This window comes from Rhineura floridana, chromosome 15 (genome assembly GCF_030035675.1).
Source record: "Rhineura floridana isolate rRhiFlo1 chromosome 15, rRhiFlo1.hap2, whole genome shotgun sequence".
NCBI lineage: Eukaryota > Metazoa > Chordata > Lepidosauria > Squamata > Rhineuridae > Rhineura > Rhineura floridana.
In genome coordinates this window covers 2,652,628-2,665,200 of record NC_084494.1, presented here as the reverse complement: position 1 = coordinate 2,665,200, position 12,573 = coordinate 2,652,628, and positions in this window count along the sequence as shown.

Below are 12,573 nucleotides of genomic sequence, written 5' to 3'. Positions count from 1 at the left end.
TGGTTAGGCCTCATCTTGAGTACTGTGTCCAGTTCTAGTCTCCACACTTCAAGAAAGATGCAGACAAACTGGTCACTCATCCTAAGCATGAGTGTACAGGAGTAAATCCCACTGAACTCAAAAAACATGCAAATGATCGAGCTGCCCTCCCCTCCTTTTTCCTCCTATCCGCTGCCTCTTGCCCATTCCCTGTGCCTTCCCTGGCTCCTCCCTTTCCCCTTAAAATCCCCTCCTTCCCCTTCCTTCCTCCTCCCCTGCCCACTCCCGCTCTCCCTTTTCTCCTCCTTCCTCATGGTCAGTGTCACCTACACTATGCATGATTGCAGGGGAGGAATTCCCATTGAATAAGGATGCAAATGATTCGTCTATTCTCAGCAAACTTGCACAGGATCCCATTTCTTATCTCACTATTCTCAAATTAGTTTGTCAGCAGCACTGCAGCAGCAGCAGCAGCACCACTAGTACTACCTTGTATTTTATGTATATTTTGTGTATTTGTGGGAGAATGAAAAAAAGCGGGGTGGGGTGGGTAGCATGGGTCAGTCTCATCATCATCATGTTTCGTGCACAAGAGTATGGGGATTCAGAATGCTCTGAGCTGTCTTGTTTTAAAAACACAAAATTGCAGGATGATTTGACAATTAACATTGAAAACATGTATAGCCTAGAGTAGGCCAGGCAGCCAAAATGTTTTGCATTGTATGGCGATAATAATGCATTTTCCCATAATATATAATGGATAAATGACAATCGCTATCATACCTGCAGTGATCAATGCAGCAGCTTTGATTACAAAGATAATTAAAATAGGGGGGAAATTTGAAAAAAAAAAAACCTTGCAGATTGCAGCCACAGCTGTCAAATCCATGCCAATTACAGTCATGGGCCACCACAAGGAATCCGTGCGGCCAAAAAGACATCTGACTGTCAAATTCAGTCTGAATCTGGTACTAAGTTCGATTTAGTGAATATTCTCCCCTATTAGTATCACATTTCCTAGTTTGTATGAGTATTTTGATCAGGGGGACAATAGAATGTCCCCAGTACTAAATTACTCTTGGGGCCCAGTATCACCACCTACAGTGATTCTGTGGAGGAGTCTGCTGCTTTTGGGGTTTCTAGAAATCAGATTTCCCCCCAATCCATTGCAGGAACATCTGTATCTATAATGTAATTTGCGGTGTTCTGTTTGTCTCTGTAGACTGGACAGATTGGTGCTTTGCTGCTAGCCCATATTATTTGTAGCAGGCAGAAAGTGTAAGCAATAGCTATTGGGAGTAACACTGCTGTTGTACACTCTTGCTTGTAGGAAAGTCCAACTGAAATGTGCTTAATAGTCAGGGATTGTGCCACAGAAAGTGGCTGCCATTTTGACTCAGATTGTCAACATGTTATGTAGGCAGTTTTGCATCTAACCAGTCTAGGCTAATAACTGACTATCAATTCTTCTTTTCTCCCAAGCATTTTAGCATGTTTTTAAATTGTTTTTTTTTAAATTAAATTGTGTTTTTAAATTTTTTTTTTAATTAAATTGTGTTTTTAAATTGTTTTTTGTGTTTTAAAATTTGTATATTTGTTTTTAATGTTTTTAACTGCTGTAAACCGCCGAGAGAGCTTTGGCTATGGGGTGGTATATAAATGTAATAAATAAATAAATAAATTCTGACCAGTGTAGAAACGCACATTTTTTCCCAGACTTCGGCTGAATTGCTGTGATATCATAGAGCATTCATGATCATTCTAACTGCTAGAGAAAGGAAACAGAATGTCAATTTAGCTAAGGCCAAAAAAAGAGAAATAAATTTCATGGAGTCTTGGAATAAAATAGGGTGAGGAAAAAAGGGGACGTGTGGAGAGATGCACCAAGGTGGAGGTAGAAGTCAGAATGGGTGGGGGAGGGGAGCTGGCACAGTCCATATGCATCCTGAAATTATTCCCATCAAGCTGTGTTCTTGTAAACCCATGGACACCACAAAGTCAGGCTGCTCTCTGTGCCTGTCCGGTTCAGAGCGGGAACCATGAGTCAGAGACGAGGGTGCAAGGAACTCTTGCTTTCTTAACGTAATGGATACATCAAAGGCTGAGCGCCTCATAGAAAAGACCCTATGCTAACTCACGACAAGTCCCTAACTGCCCTTAGACATGCTCTGCAATGTTTGATGAAAGTTGACTCAGCACCCCATTCACAGCGCGACAGTCTTAAATAGGAGAGGTCTTGGAGCATAACCTCTCACTCCTTCGCACACACGCCCTCTGCCCTGAGCGCGGTGAAGGCGGGTGAGTCTCCATGGGCTCATCTGACAAAACAGGGTTCTCATCTGCAGGCAGGGAAGCAGAGGGCTGGGGAGCATCGGGCGTCTCTAAGATACTGCTTGGCACAGGAGGAGTTACTGCTCCTTTGGAATCCTCCCCTAATGGCTCTGTGGGGGTGCTTGATGGCTGAGCGCTGTCCCATTGAGGGGCAGGGCCATCCGTGGGAACTGGCAGGGCAGCTAGCTCGCTCTCTTCCTCAAGGTCTGGTCTAGACTCAACAACAGCTGGATCGCCCATGCCCGCTGACGGATGAGGCGCCTGCAACCCATGCCTTCCCCCTCCTTGATCCTCAGGAGGGAGGATGGGCTCAACACCCCTGGGCTCAACAGTGCCTGCACTAGATCCACCAGATAAGCCAAATGGAGACACTGAGGGATGCTTCCCATCTGTCTTCCTTAAAAAATATTGTTCTCAGTGTCCATCCAAATTTGCTGCCATAGGAAATGCAATCTGTTTTGTTTTACCCTCTTCTGCTGACACACAGTGCTGATAATGTTTTCTTCCAAATTAGGCCAGCAGCTGCCACCTTGCTTGGTTTCTGTGGAACGTTTTTTAAAGGCTGACTATAAATGTTTTGCTGTCTTGGCAATTAGCTAAATATGAGGGCCTGAGATCCTGAGCCACATGCCTTGGTTTCTAGTTGTTAAATGCCACGTTCAGCTGACCTTCTGTCTCCCCGTGTCCTCTCCCTTCCTGATATTTTGAGACGAGTCCAAGAGTCCCTTGGGAAAAAAGCAACTACAGTACTTACACTGTGGCACATCAGAACCATGGCTTCAGAAAGCCAACCCTTTCCACCTTCAGAGACACAACTAAATGTTGCCAAGGAATTTCTCATCTCTTGAAGCAAATTAAAGAGACTTTGGTTTCCTTTGCATGTCTGACAGCTGCCATTCAAGCTCCCAAAGAATCTTCTCCTCTCCAACCCCCACCCCAGTTTCCTGCCAGAAATTCATGTCAAACTGTCTGTATATTGGAGCCACTTTCTATAATGGCTGTGCTAAACTTTTAAAAAAATGGGATGTGCTTGCCCACAATTAATTTTTCATGGCAATCATATCCAGAAAAATAAAGAGCTGGTATGAACTCAGGAGGACCTTAATATTATTATGTCTGAATGTAGCATTTCAACATAAGGTATGACAAGTTGGAGAATTCTTTCATTACTGCAACTGCACAGGTCTGTTCGCTGCATGACAGCAACATACCACAGGATCAGGCTTCTGGTCGCACAGATACGAAAGGAGACTCCAGAGCTGTACGACACACACAATAGGAACATGGAATGTGAGAAGCATGAACCAGGGAAAGTTAGAAATTGTCAAGCAAGAAATGGAATGCATCAACATTACAATATTTGGTGTGAGTGAATTAAAATGGACAGGAATGGGACACTTTCAATCAGGCCACTACAAAATATTTTATGCAGGAAATGAGAAATTAAGAAGAAATGGGGTTGCTTTAATAGTGAGAAGTTATGCAGCAAAAGCAATTAGGAGCTATAGCACAAGGTCTGAGCAAGTGATATCAATGAGATTTAATGGGAAACCTATTAACATAACCATCATCCAAGTCTATGCTCCAATGACAAACACAGGAGAAAAGAAATTTGACAGATTTTATGCAGAAGTACAGGAAGAAATTGATCACACACCAAAACAAGATGTGCTGATAATCATGGGGAACAGGAATGCAAAGGTAGGGAACAGAGAAAAACTAGAAATTGTGCAGAAATGGGGCTTAGGAGATAGAAATGAAGCAGGAGAAAAACTTATACAATTCTGTGAGGCCAATAATTTGTTTCTTGCAAACATTTTTTGAGCGACCAAAAAGATGACTGTACACATGGACATCACCAAATGGTCAATATAGGAATCAAATTGATTATATAATTGGTAGCAGAAGATGGAGAAGTTCCATACTTTCTGCAAAAACAAGACCAGGAGCAGACTGTGGTACAGATCATGAACTGGTAATATAGAAAATCAGAGTAAAGCTAAAGAAGACCAACAAAGCAATCATAATGCCAAAATACAATTTAAATAACATCCCAGAAGAATATAAAGATCAAATAAGGAACAGGTTTGAGGCTGTAAACTTAGTTGATAGAGAACCAGAAGAACTATGGAGTGAAGTCAGAACCATTATCAGGGAAGAATGCAAAAAGACAATACCTCTAGTTAAAAAGAAAGACTTCAATGGATGACTGAAGAAACTCTTTAAATGGTTAAAGATAGAAGAAAAGCAAAAGGAGAGAAAATACGGTTAGAACACTAAATGCAATAATACAGCGACTAGTACTTAGGGACAAAGAGAACTACTACAATAATTATTGTACAGAAATAGAAGAGGATAATAAAAAGGTTAGAACAAGAGCCCTATTCCAAAAGATTAGAGAAATTAAAGGGGAATTCAAACCAAGAGTAGGGATGTTGAATAATCAACAGGGGAACACACTGACTGACCAAGATAAAATAAAAGGAAGTTGGAAGCAATACACTGAAGAACTTTATAAAAAAGAGATGCAAGGATGACATATTCATTCATGGAGGAACCATATGATGAAGAACCAGAAATTTTAGAATGTGAGGTGAAAGCTGCTCTTAAAATACTTGGAAGAAACAAATCACCAGGAATAGATGGCATACCAATAGAGTTGCTGCAAGCTACTAAAACTGAACCTGTCCTAAGTTTGACAAAAATTTGTCAACAAATATGGAAAAGAAAACAGTGGCCCACAGACTGAAAACATTCAATATACATCCCAATTACAAAGAAAGGGGATCCCAGGGAATGCAGTAATTATTGAACTATTGCCTTACAAAGGCTCTTACCATATATGGAGCAAGAAATGCCAGACATCCAAGCTGGATTTAGAAAGGGAAGAGGCACCCGAGATCATATCGCAAACATACGTTGGATAATGGAACGGAGCAAGGAATTTCGGAAGAAAATCACCCTGTGCTTTACAGATGACAGCAAAGCCTTTGATTGTGTAGACCATGAAAAACTAGGGAATGCTTAAAAGAAATGGGGCTGCCACAGCATCTGATAGTCCTGATGTGCAACCTACACTCTGGACAAGAGGCTACTGTAAGGACAGAATATGGAGAAACCGATTGGTGCCCAATCAGAAAGGGTGTGAGAAAGGGGTGTATTTTATCACCCTATTTGTTTAATCTATATGCAAAACATATCATACGGAAAGCGGGATTGGACCAAGATGAAGGAGGTGTGAACATTGGAGGGAGAAAGATCAATAACTTAAGATATGCAGACAATACCAGACTACTAGCAGAAAGCAGTAATGATTTGAAACAAATGCTGGTGAAAGTTAAAGAGGAAAGCACAAAAACAGGACTACGGCTGAACGTCAAAAAGACTAAAGTAATGACAAGAGAAGATTTATACAACTTTAAAGGTGACAACGAGGACATTGAACTTGTCAAGGATTATCAATACCCCAGCACAGTCATTAACCCAAATGGAGACAATAGTTAAGAGATCAGAAGAAGGCTAGGACTGGGGAGGGCAGCTATGAGAGAACTAGAAAAGGTCCTCAAATGCAAAGATGTTTCACTGAACACTCAAGTCAGGATCATTCAGACCATGGTATTCCCGATCTCTATGTATGAATGTAAAAGTTGGACAGTGAAAAAAGTGGATAAGAGAAGAATCAACTCATTTGAAATGTGGTGTTGGAGGAGAGTTTTGCGCATACCATGGACTGTGAAAAAGACAAATAATTGGGTGTTAGAACAAATTAAACCAGAACTGTCACTAGAAGCTAAAATGATGAAACTGAGGTTATCATACTTTGGACACTTCATGAGAAGACATGATTCACTAGAAAAGACAAGAGATGGATTAATTCCATAAAGGAAGCCACAGACCTGCACTTACAAAATCTGAACAGGGTGGTCTATGACAGATGCTCTTGGTGGTCACTGATTCATAGAGTCGTCATAAATCGAAATTGATATGAAGGCACAGAACAACAAAAATTATACAAAAATATATCACAGAAAATGCAACTAATAGAAATGAAAACCTTTCCCGTCCTCCCTCATTAATAATGATGTATCTCATATATAGAATCATAGAATCATAGAGTTGGAAGGGGTCTTGTAGGCCATCAAGTCCAACCCCCTCCTCACAGCAGGAAATCCACAGCTAGAGCATCTCTTGCAGATAGCTGTCCAGCCTCTGCTTGAAGACATCCAGCGAAGGGGATCCCACCACCTCCCTAGGCACTCGGTTCCATTGCCGAACTGCCCTTACTGTCAAGAAGTTCCTTCTAATGTCCAATCTAAATCTACGCTCCTGCAACTTAAAACCATTAGACCTAGTCCTACCCTCTGGGGCAGCAGAGAACACATCTGTACCCTCCTCTGTGTGACAGCCCTTCAGGTACTTAAAGAGTGCAATCATGTCACCCCTCAGCCTTCTCTTCACCAGACTGAACATGCCAAGTTCCTTCAACCTTTCCTCATAAGACTTGTTCTCCATACCGGCTATCATCCTCATCGCCCTCTTCTGAACCCGCTCCAACTTGTCTATATCTTTCTTAAAATAAGGCGCCCAGAACTGAATGCAGTATTCCAGATGAGGCCTGACTAATGCAGAATATAGTGGGATTATTCGTTCCCTCGACCTGGAAACTATAGCTCTGTTTATGCAGCCCAAAACCGCGTTTGCCTTTTTTGCCGCAGCATCACACTGCTGGGTCATGTCCAACTTGCGATCCACTACAATTCCAAGGTCCTTGTCACACGCACTACTGCTAAGCCGGGTATTTCCCATCCTGTACCCGTGCATTTCGTTTTTGTGGCCTAAACTGAGACTTAATCCAGACAAGACTGAGATGCTGATGGTGGGTGGTCTCTCTGATCAGATGGTGGATACTCATCCTGTTCTCGATGGGGTTACACTCCCCCTGAAAGAGCAGGTTCCTAGTCTGGGAATACTTTTAGATCCTTCTATTTCACTCGAGGCTCAAGTAGCCTCGGTGGCACGGAATGCGTTCTACCAACTTCGGTTGGTGGCCCAGCTACGTCCCTATCTGGACAGAGAAGATCTCACTTCAGTTGTTCATGCTCTGGTAACCTTTCGATTGGACTACTGCAATGCGCTCTACGTAGGGCTGCCTTTGAAGATGGTTCGGAAGCTACAGCTGGTGCAAAATGCGGCGGCCAGACTAATAACAAGGACCAGGCGGTCTGAACACATAACACCTGTTCTGGCCTGCTTGCACTGGCTACCTATATGCTTCCCACTCTAACTTGTCTATATCTTTCTTAAAATGAGGCGCCCAGAACTGAACGCAGTATTCCAGATGAGGCCTGACTAATGCAGAATATAGTGGGACTAGGACTTCCGGGAAGGGTGACTTCGCTTGTGCCTGCTTTTGAGACGGGCTCCCGCCTCAAAAGAAGCTTATTCAGATATAAATCAGTCAGAACATTTTTTTTTGACTGATAAAATTTCTCCCGGGCAGGGAGAAACGTAGAGATCAACCTCAAAAGCCTGTTTTTGCTGGGAGGACTGGATTTCATTAATTTATGAGAAAAGGTCCAGCCAACAATGCCGGACGGACTTCCGAACATGCTCTATCTGTTTTAAGCGATACGTTTATCTTTTCTTCAAAGAGAAAACAGACTAACAGGCAAGCACCCTTCTTTCTATTATTTTTCTTACTTGGTTTAAATTGTTGCAGCAAAAGGAGATTTGTCAGATTGATCGGCTTTGAAGAACTTCTGGTGAGCTATAACTCTTCTCTGTTATTCACGAAATTAACTGCTTATCTCTGTTTCTGTTGCAAAAAGCTGTCCTGGAAGTGCATTCTAAAGATAATAAACAGAAGAGGGATTTCTATTCCGAGGAATGTTATATTGTCTGGGACTATTCTCTTTTTGGTCTATTTTATTTTGACGAATCTGCTTCTTCACGACGTCACTAACTGTTTTGATGCTGGGAACTAAATTTGTTTTGTATTCTTGAACATAGAGAGATAAGGCAGGCTGCTCTGTTTATACTGTGATGTCATCAAGCCTGGAATATTAACCCAATTGTTGCTGAAATAAGAAGTGGTTCTTCTTTATTTTTGTTTTGCTTTGTTTTCGTGGTTTTAAAAATGGCAACTAAGAAAGTGGCTGAGAATCTGGAAGTAATTATGTTTCAGAAAATAATGGATGAGATTGAGATAACGAAACAAACCCTGCGACAGGGTAGTAAGGAGCTGAAAATTGAACTGAGCAAAATGACGCAGGAGCTTAAAGAAATAGGGGATCCTGTGAGAGAGGAGAATGAGATCAGAGATGAGAAAAGAATAAATAAAGGGAAGATACAAGCCCTGGAGATTGGAACAAATGTGGAATTGGAAAAAGATCTGGAGTTTATGGATATTAGAAATAAAATCTACTGTTTGGAATTTAACGTTATCTCTGAAGAAATTAATGAAGATATTAGAGATAAAGTTATCAATGGCTTGGATAATCTTCTGGACTGGAATGACGTGATGGAGTTTGATATAGTGAAAATCTATGGAATTAACTGCAGCCATGTGACAATGGAAAAACTTTCAAGAGATGAGCCAGTGCATTTTGTAAAAAAGAAGAACAGAGATATGACTTTACAACAGCATTTCAGCAACTTATTCAGAATGGCTGGCAAGAAAATATTTGGGATAGAGGAAATTCCCATCAGACTCTTATTATATGACTATGGCTATGACAGCAAGATTATTATGGAATACTGATAATGGAAGATTGGACACTGAAATTACTGGACTTAACAGGACTATTGAAGATGGAAGATGAAATTAATAGGGATAGTGGAATAATGGCTATTGAAATTATTGGACCTAACAGATTTTGATGAGATGGATTAATCGAAATGTTTATTTGGACTATGGTTATGACAATAAGATTATTATTATTATTAACGAGATGGATTAATCGATATGTTTATTTGGAGAAAAATTGATAGATATATTTCTTAAAGAATTGAAACCTCTCTTTGACTTTTTGTGGAAAGAATAAAGTAATGTTTATGAGATTTGATGATTAATTAAGATAATTACTGGAGGAAAGTGATTTTATAATATAATTTAAGAGACAGGATTGTTATATATTGTAGACTTATAACTGATTTGATTGGTGACAAATGGGAAGTCAACATTTTATTTTTTTCTTTAATCATTTTTGTTTTGTTTTGTTTTTTTGTCTTTGAATGTTTTATGACTTTGTTTTGTATGTTTTATGAAAATTTGAATAAAAATTATTAAAAAAAAAAAGAAGAAGCAGAGAGTAGGTGCAAATAAGGTGAGAATAAAGATAAATGCAACAGAATATAGTGGGACTATTACTTTCCTCGACCTGGAAGCTATAGCTCTGTTTATGCAGCCCAAAACCGACGACCACTCTTTGAGTACGGTTTTCCAACCAGTTGTGAATCCACCTGACAGTATTTCCATCTAGTCCGCATTTGACCAGTTTGCTAATCAAAAGGTCGTGGGGGACTTTGTCAAACGCTTTGCTGAAATCTAGATAGATGACATCTACAGCATTATTATAAGATCATATAGGTAACTTCATATGTAAATGTCTTACAGTTTGAATGATCAGTATAGTGTTATAAGGTTTGAGAAACATAGAAGATGTATGTTCCAAGGGCTCATCCAGACGACTGCAAAATGTGTGACATGACCGCTTTGTGTTCTCATTATTTTTCGGTCGTCCTGATGACGCCGAGTGCAAAAGCGTGTTTTCGCGTGGTTAAATCCGCTTTCGCACAACCGCAGAAAATGCGATACACTTTTTAAAAGCGTGAATCATCCGCGGTTCCTTCGGCCGCTCGGACGCAATACCGCGGATTTAAGAGATGACGCTGTTGCATGGGCGGTCCTGGGGCGGTTCCCCAGTCCCCCTCCTCTTTTCCAGCCAATCCCGTCCTTTGCACGTTTGCGCTTGTGTGGAAACATCGCCCGGGAAAAAGTGGCCAATCAGTGCTGTTGGATATACTGCGCAGGTGCGGAAATGCAGGTTTGCGCAGAAGCAGGAAGTCATGGTGGAAAAGCGTTTGCCCGCCATCGCACATTTGTTCACTTTCGAAGGCGCCACTCTGGCCATCGATCATCCTGATGCCGCCTGCTTTGTGGATGGTGTTGTGTTGTGCAACTCTCAGGTCAGAAGAGTTCCTCGGCTATTGCGTGCCCCTCCTTCGCGCTGAACCGCCACAGCCCTTTCCTGGGTCAATGGCTGGCCCGCCCGCTGCATCCCTCCATTGTTGGTGGCTGCTGTTCATTGCTGTTGATTTGCCCCTGTACCCTTGTAAAGTTAGCTCACTGCACAGTAAATAGCTGCAAACCCATCCCGCTTAGAGGTAGACATGCGGTCTCGCCAGCAGCTTTTCCCCTCTCCGCTCATCCGCTGTGAAGCGGGTGTGCGTGACTCTTTTAGGCGGGAGGTTCGAATGCCCTGCCGTGGGTTCCTTGTGCTGCCTGCCGCCCGCTCATCAGCTGTGCAGCACGTTTACAGGCAGCGCTTGCCGGCTTATTCTGGGCGGGAGGATTGAAAGCAAGGTAGAATGTGGGGGGGACCCAACTCTGCATTTCCCCCGTGGCGCCGTGTGGCGGCCAAGGGAAGGCCTGCCCGCTGGATGTTCCCCTTTGATCTTGCCCTAGAATTCCAAAGTTTGGGGGGGGGAACGTGCTAGGGGGAGCGATTGGTGCTGGTGGTCTCCAGGTTTCGTAACCGGAGGGCGATGCAGCAGTTTTTAACACCAATGTTAACCACAGACAGTGCTCGTTTACTTCCCGTGCTGTTTGTAACGCCGCAGCAGACGTGAGCCATGCACTTGCAAGTATTTTCATGGTCAGTTTTCTGCCCATGCTTTGTGCCTCTCCCATAGTTAATGCACCTTTGCCATCTGCTGTGGTTTGGAAGCAGACTCTTCTAAACAGCTAATATGGCCGCTTAGATACGGTTGGCATGAAGAGGAGGTTGCTCCCTGGAATGCACACACAAACTGCTGCCCCTGCAAGTAATGGTAGATAGACGTGCTAGGGGTGTGTTTAAAAACTACTCCAATGCCGTACAGGTTGTGTATATGTTACTCCTGTACATGTATATGTATAGGGGTCGACATCCATTTATCATTGATAGGTACATAGACACACGGATAGGTAGATGGTCGGAGAGAGAGAGAGAGAGAGAGAGGGAGAGGGAGAGGGAGAGGGAGAGGGAGAGGGAGAGGGAGAGGGAGAGGGAGAGGGAGAGAGAGAGAGAGAGAGAGGGAGAGGGAGAGGGAGAGGGAGAGGGAGAGGGAGAGAGGGAGAGGGAGAGAGGGGGAGGGGGAGAGGGGGAGAGGGGGAGAGGGGGAGAGGGAGGGGGAGGGGGAGGGGGAGAGGGGGAGGGGGAGGGGGAGGGAGAGGGGGAGGGGGAGGGAGAGAGGGAGAGAGAGAGGGAGGGAGAGAGAGAGGGAGAGAGACAGAGAGAGAGAGAGGACACAGACATATTTATGTGTTTATTTTCCAGCCTTGAACATTTCCTGCATACTTCTGCGCTTGGCCTACGCAGCACTTCCTGCAGGGCCAGCAGTGTCACCCCAGAAGCCCCTGCACAGGCAAAGGAACAGAAGAGAAAGGATGGAACCGCCAGGAGAACGCTCCCATCAGGTTGAGGCCCATGAACGTGCCAGTGGGGCCAGAGGTCCCAGCTGAGGTTCCTGTGAGGTCATGGGCTTGCTGGACATGTGGGGCGAATCGAAGGTGCAAGGACTGTTGAGGAGCAGCCCCCGCAACATGGATACCTTTGAAGGCGTTGCGCAACAGATGGTGAGCAGAGGCCATGGCCGAATGGCCACGGAGTGCAGAAACAAGACCAAGGTGATGAGAGCGGAGTACAGAAGGGTAGTAGCGCACAACTCAAAATCCGGCAACAGCAGGACCACATGCCCACACTTTGAGCAACTGCACAACATTCTGCGAGGGATGCCAGCGTGACTCCGCTACGAGTGGCAAGAAGTCTGCATGTGCGCAACAGCAATGACGCTGCCCAGACTCCACCCTCTAGCAAGACCTGCACGGAAACCACACCTTTGCCACCAGCAGTCCACGTGGGATCGTCGAGGCAAAGTGAATCGACCACCATAAACAGAAGTGACCTGGAGGAATGTGGACTGTTGGGTGAGTCATCAGCAGCTTCTCCTGAGGCAAACACTGGTGACAGCAAGGATGAGTGGAGGCAACGCTGTATTGAA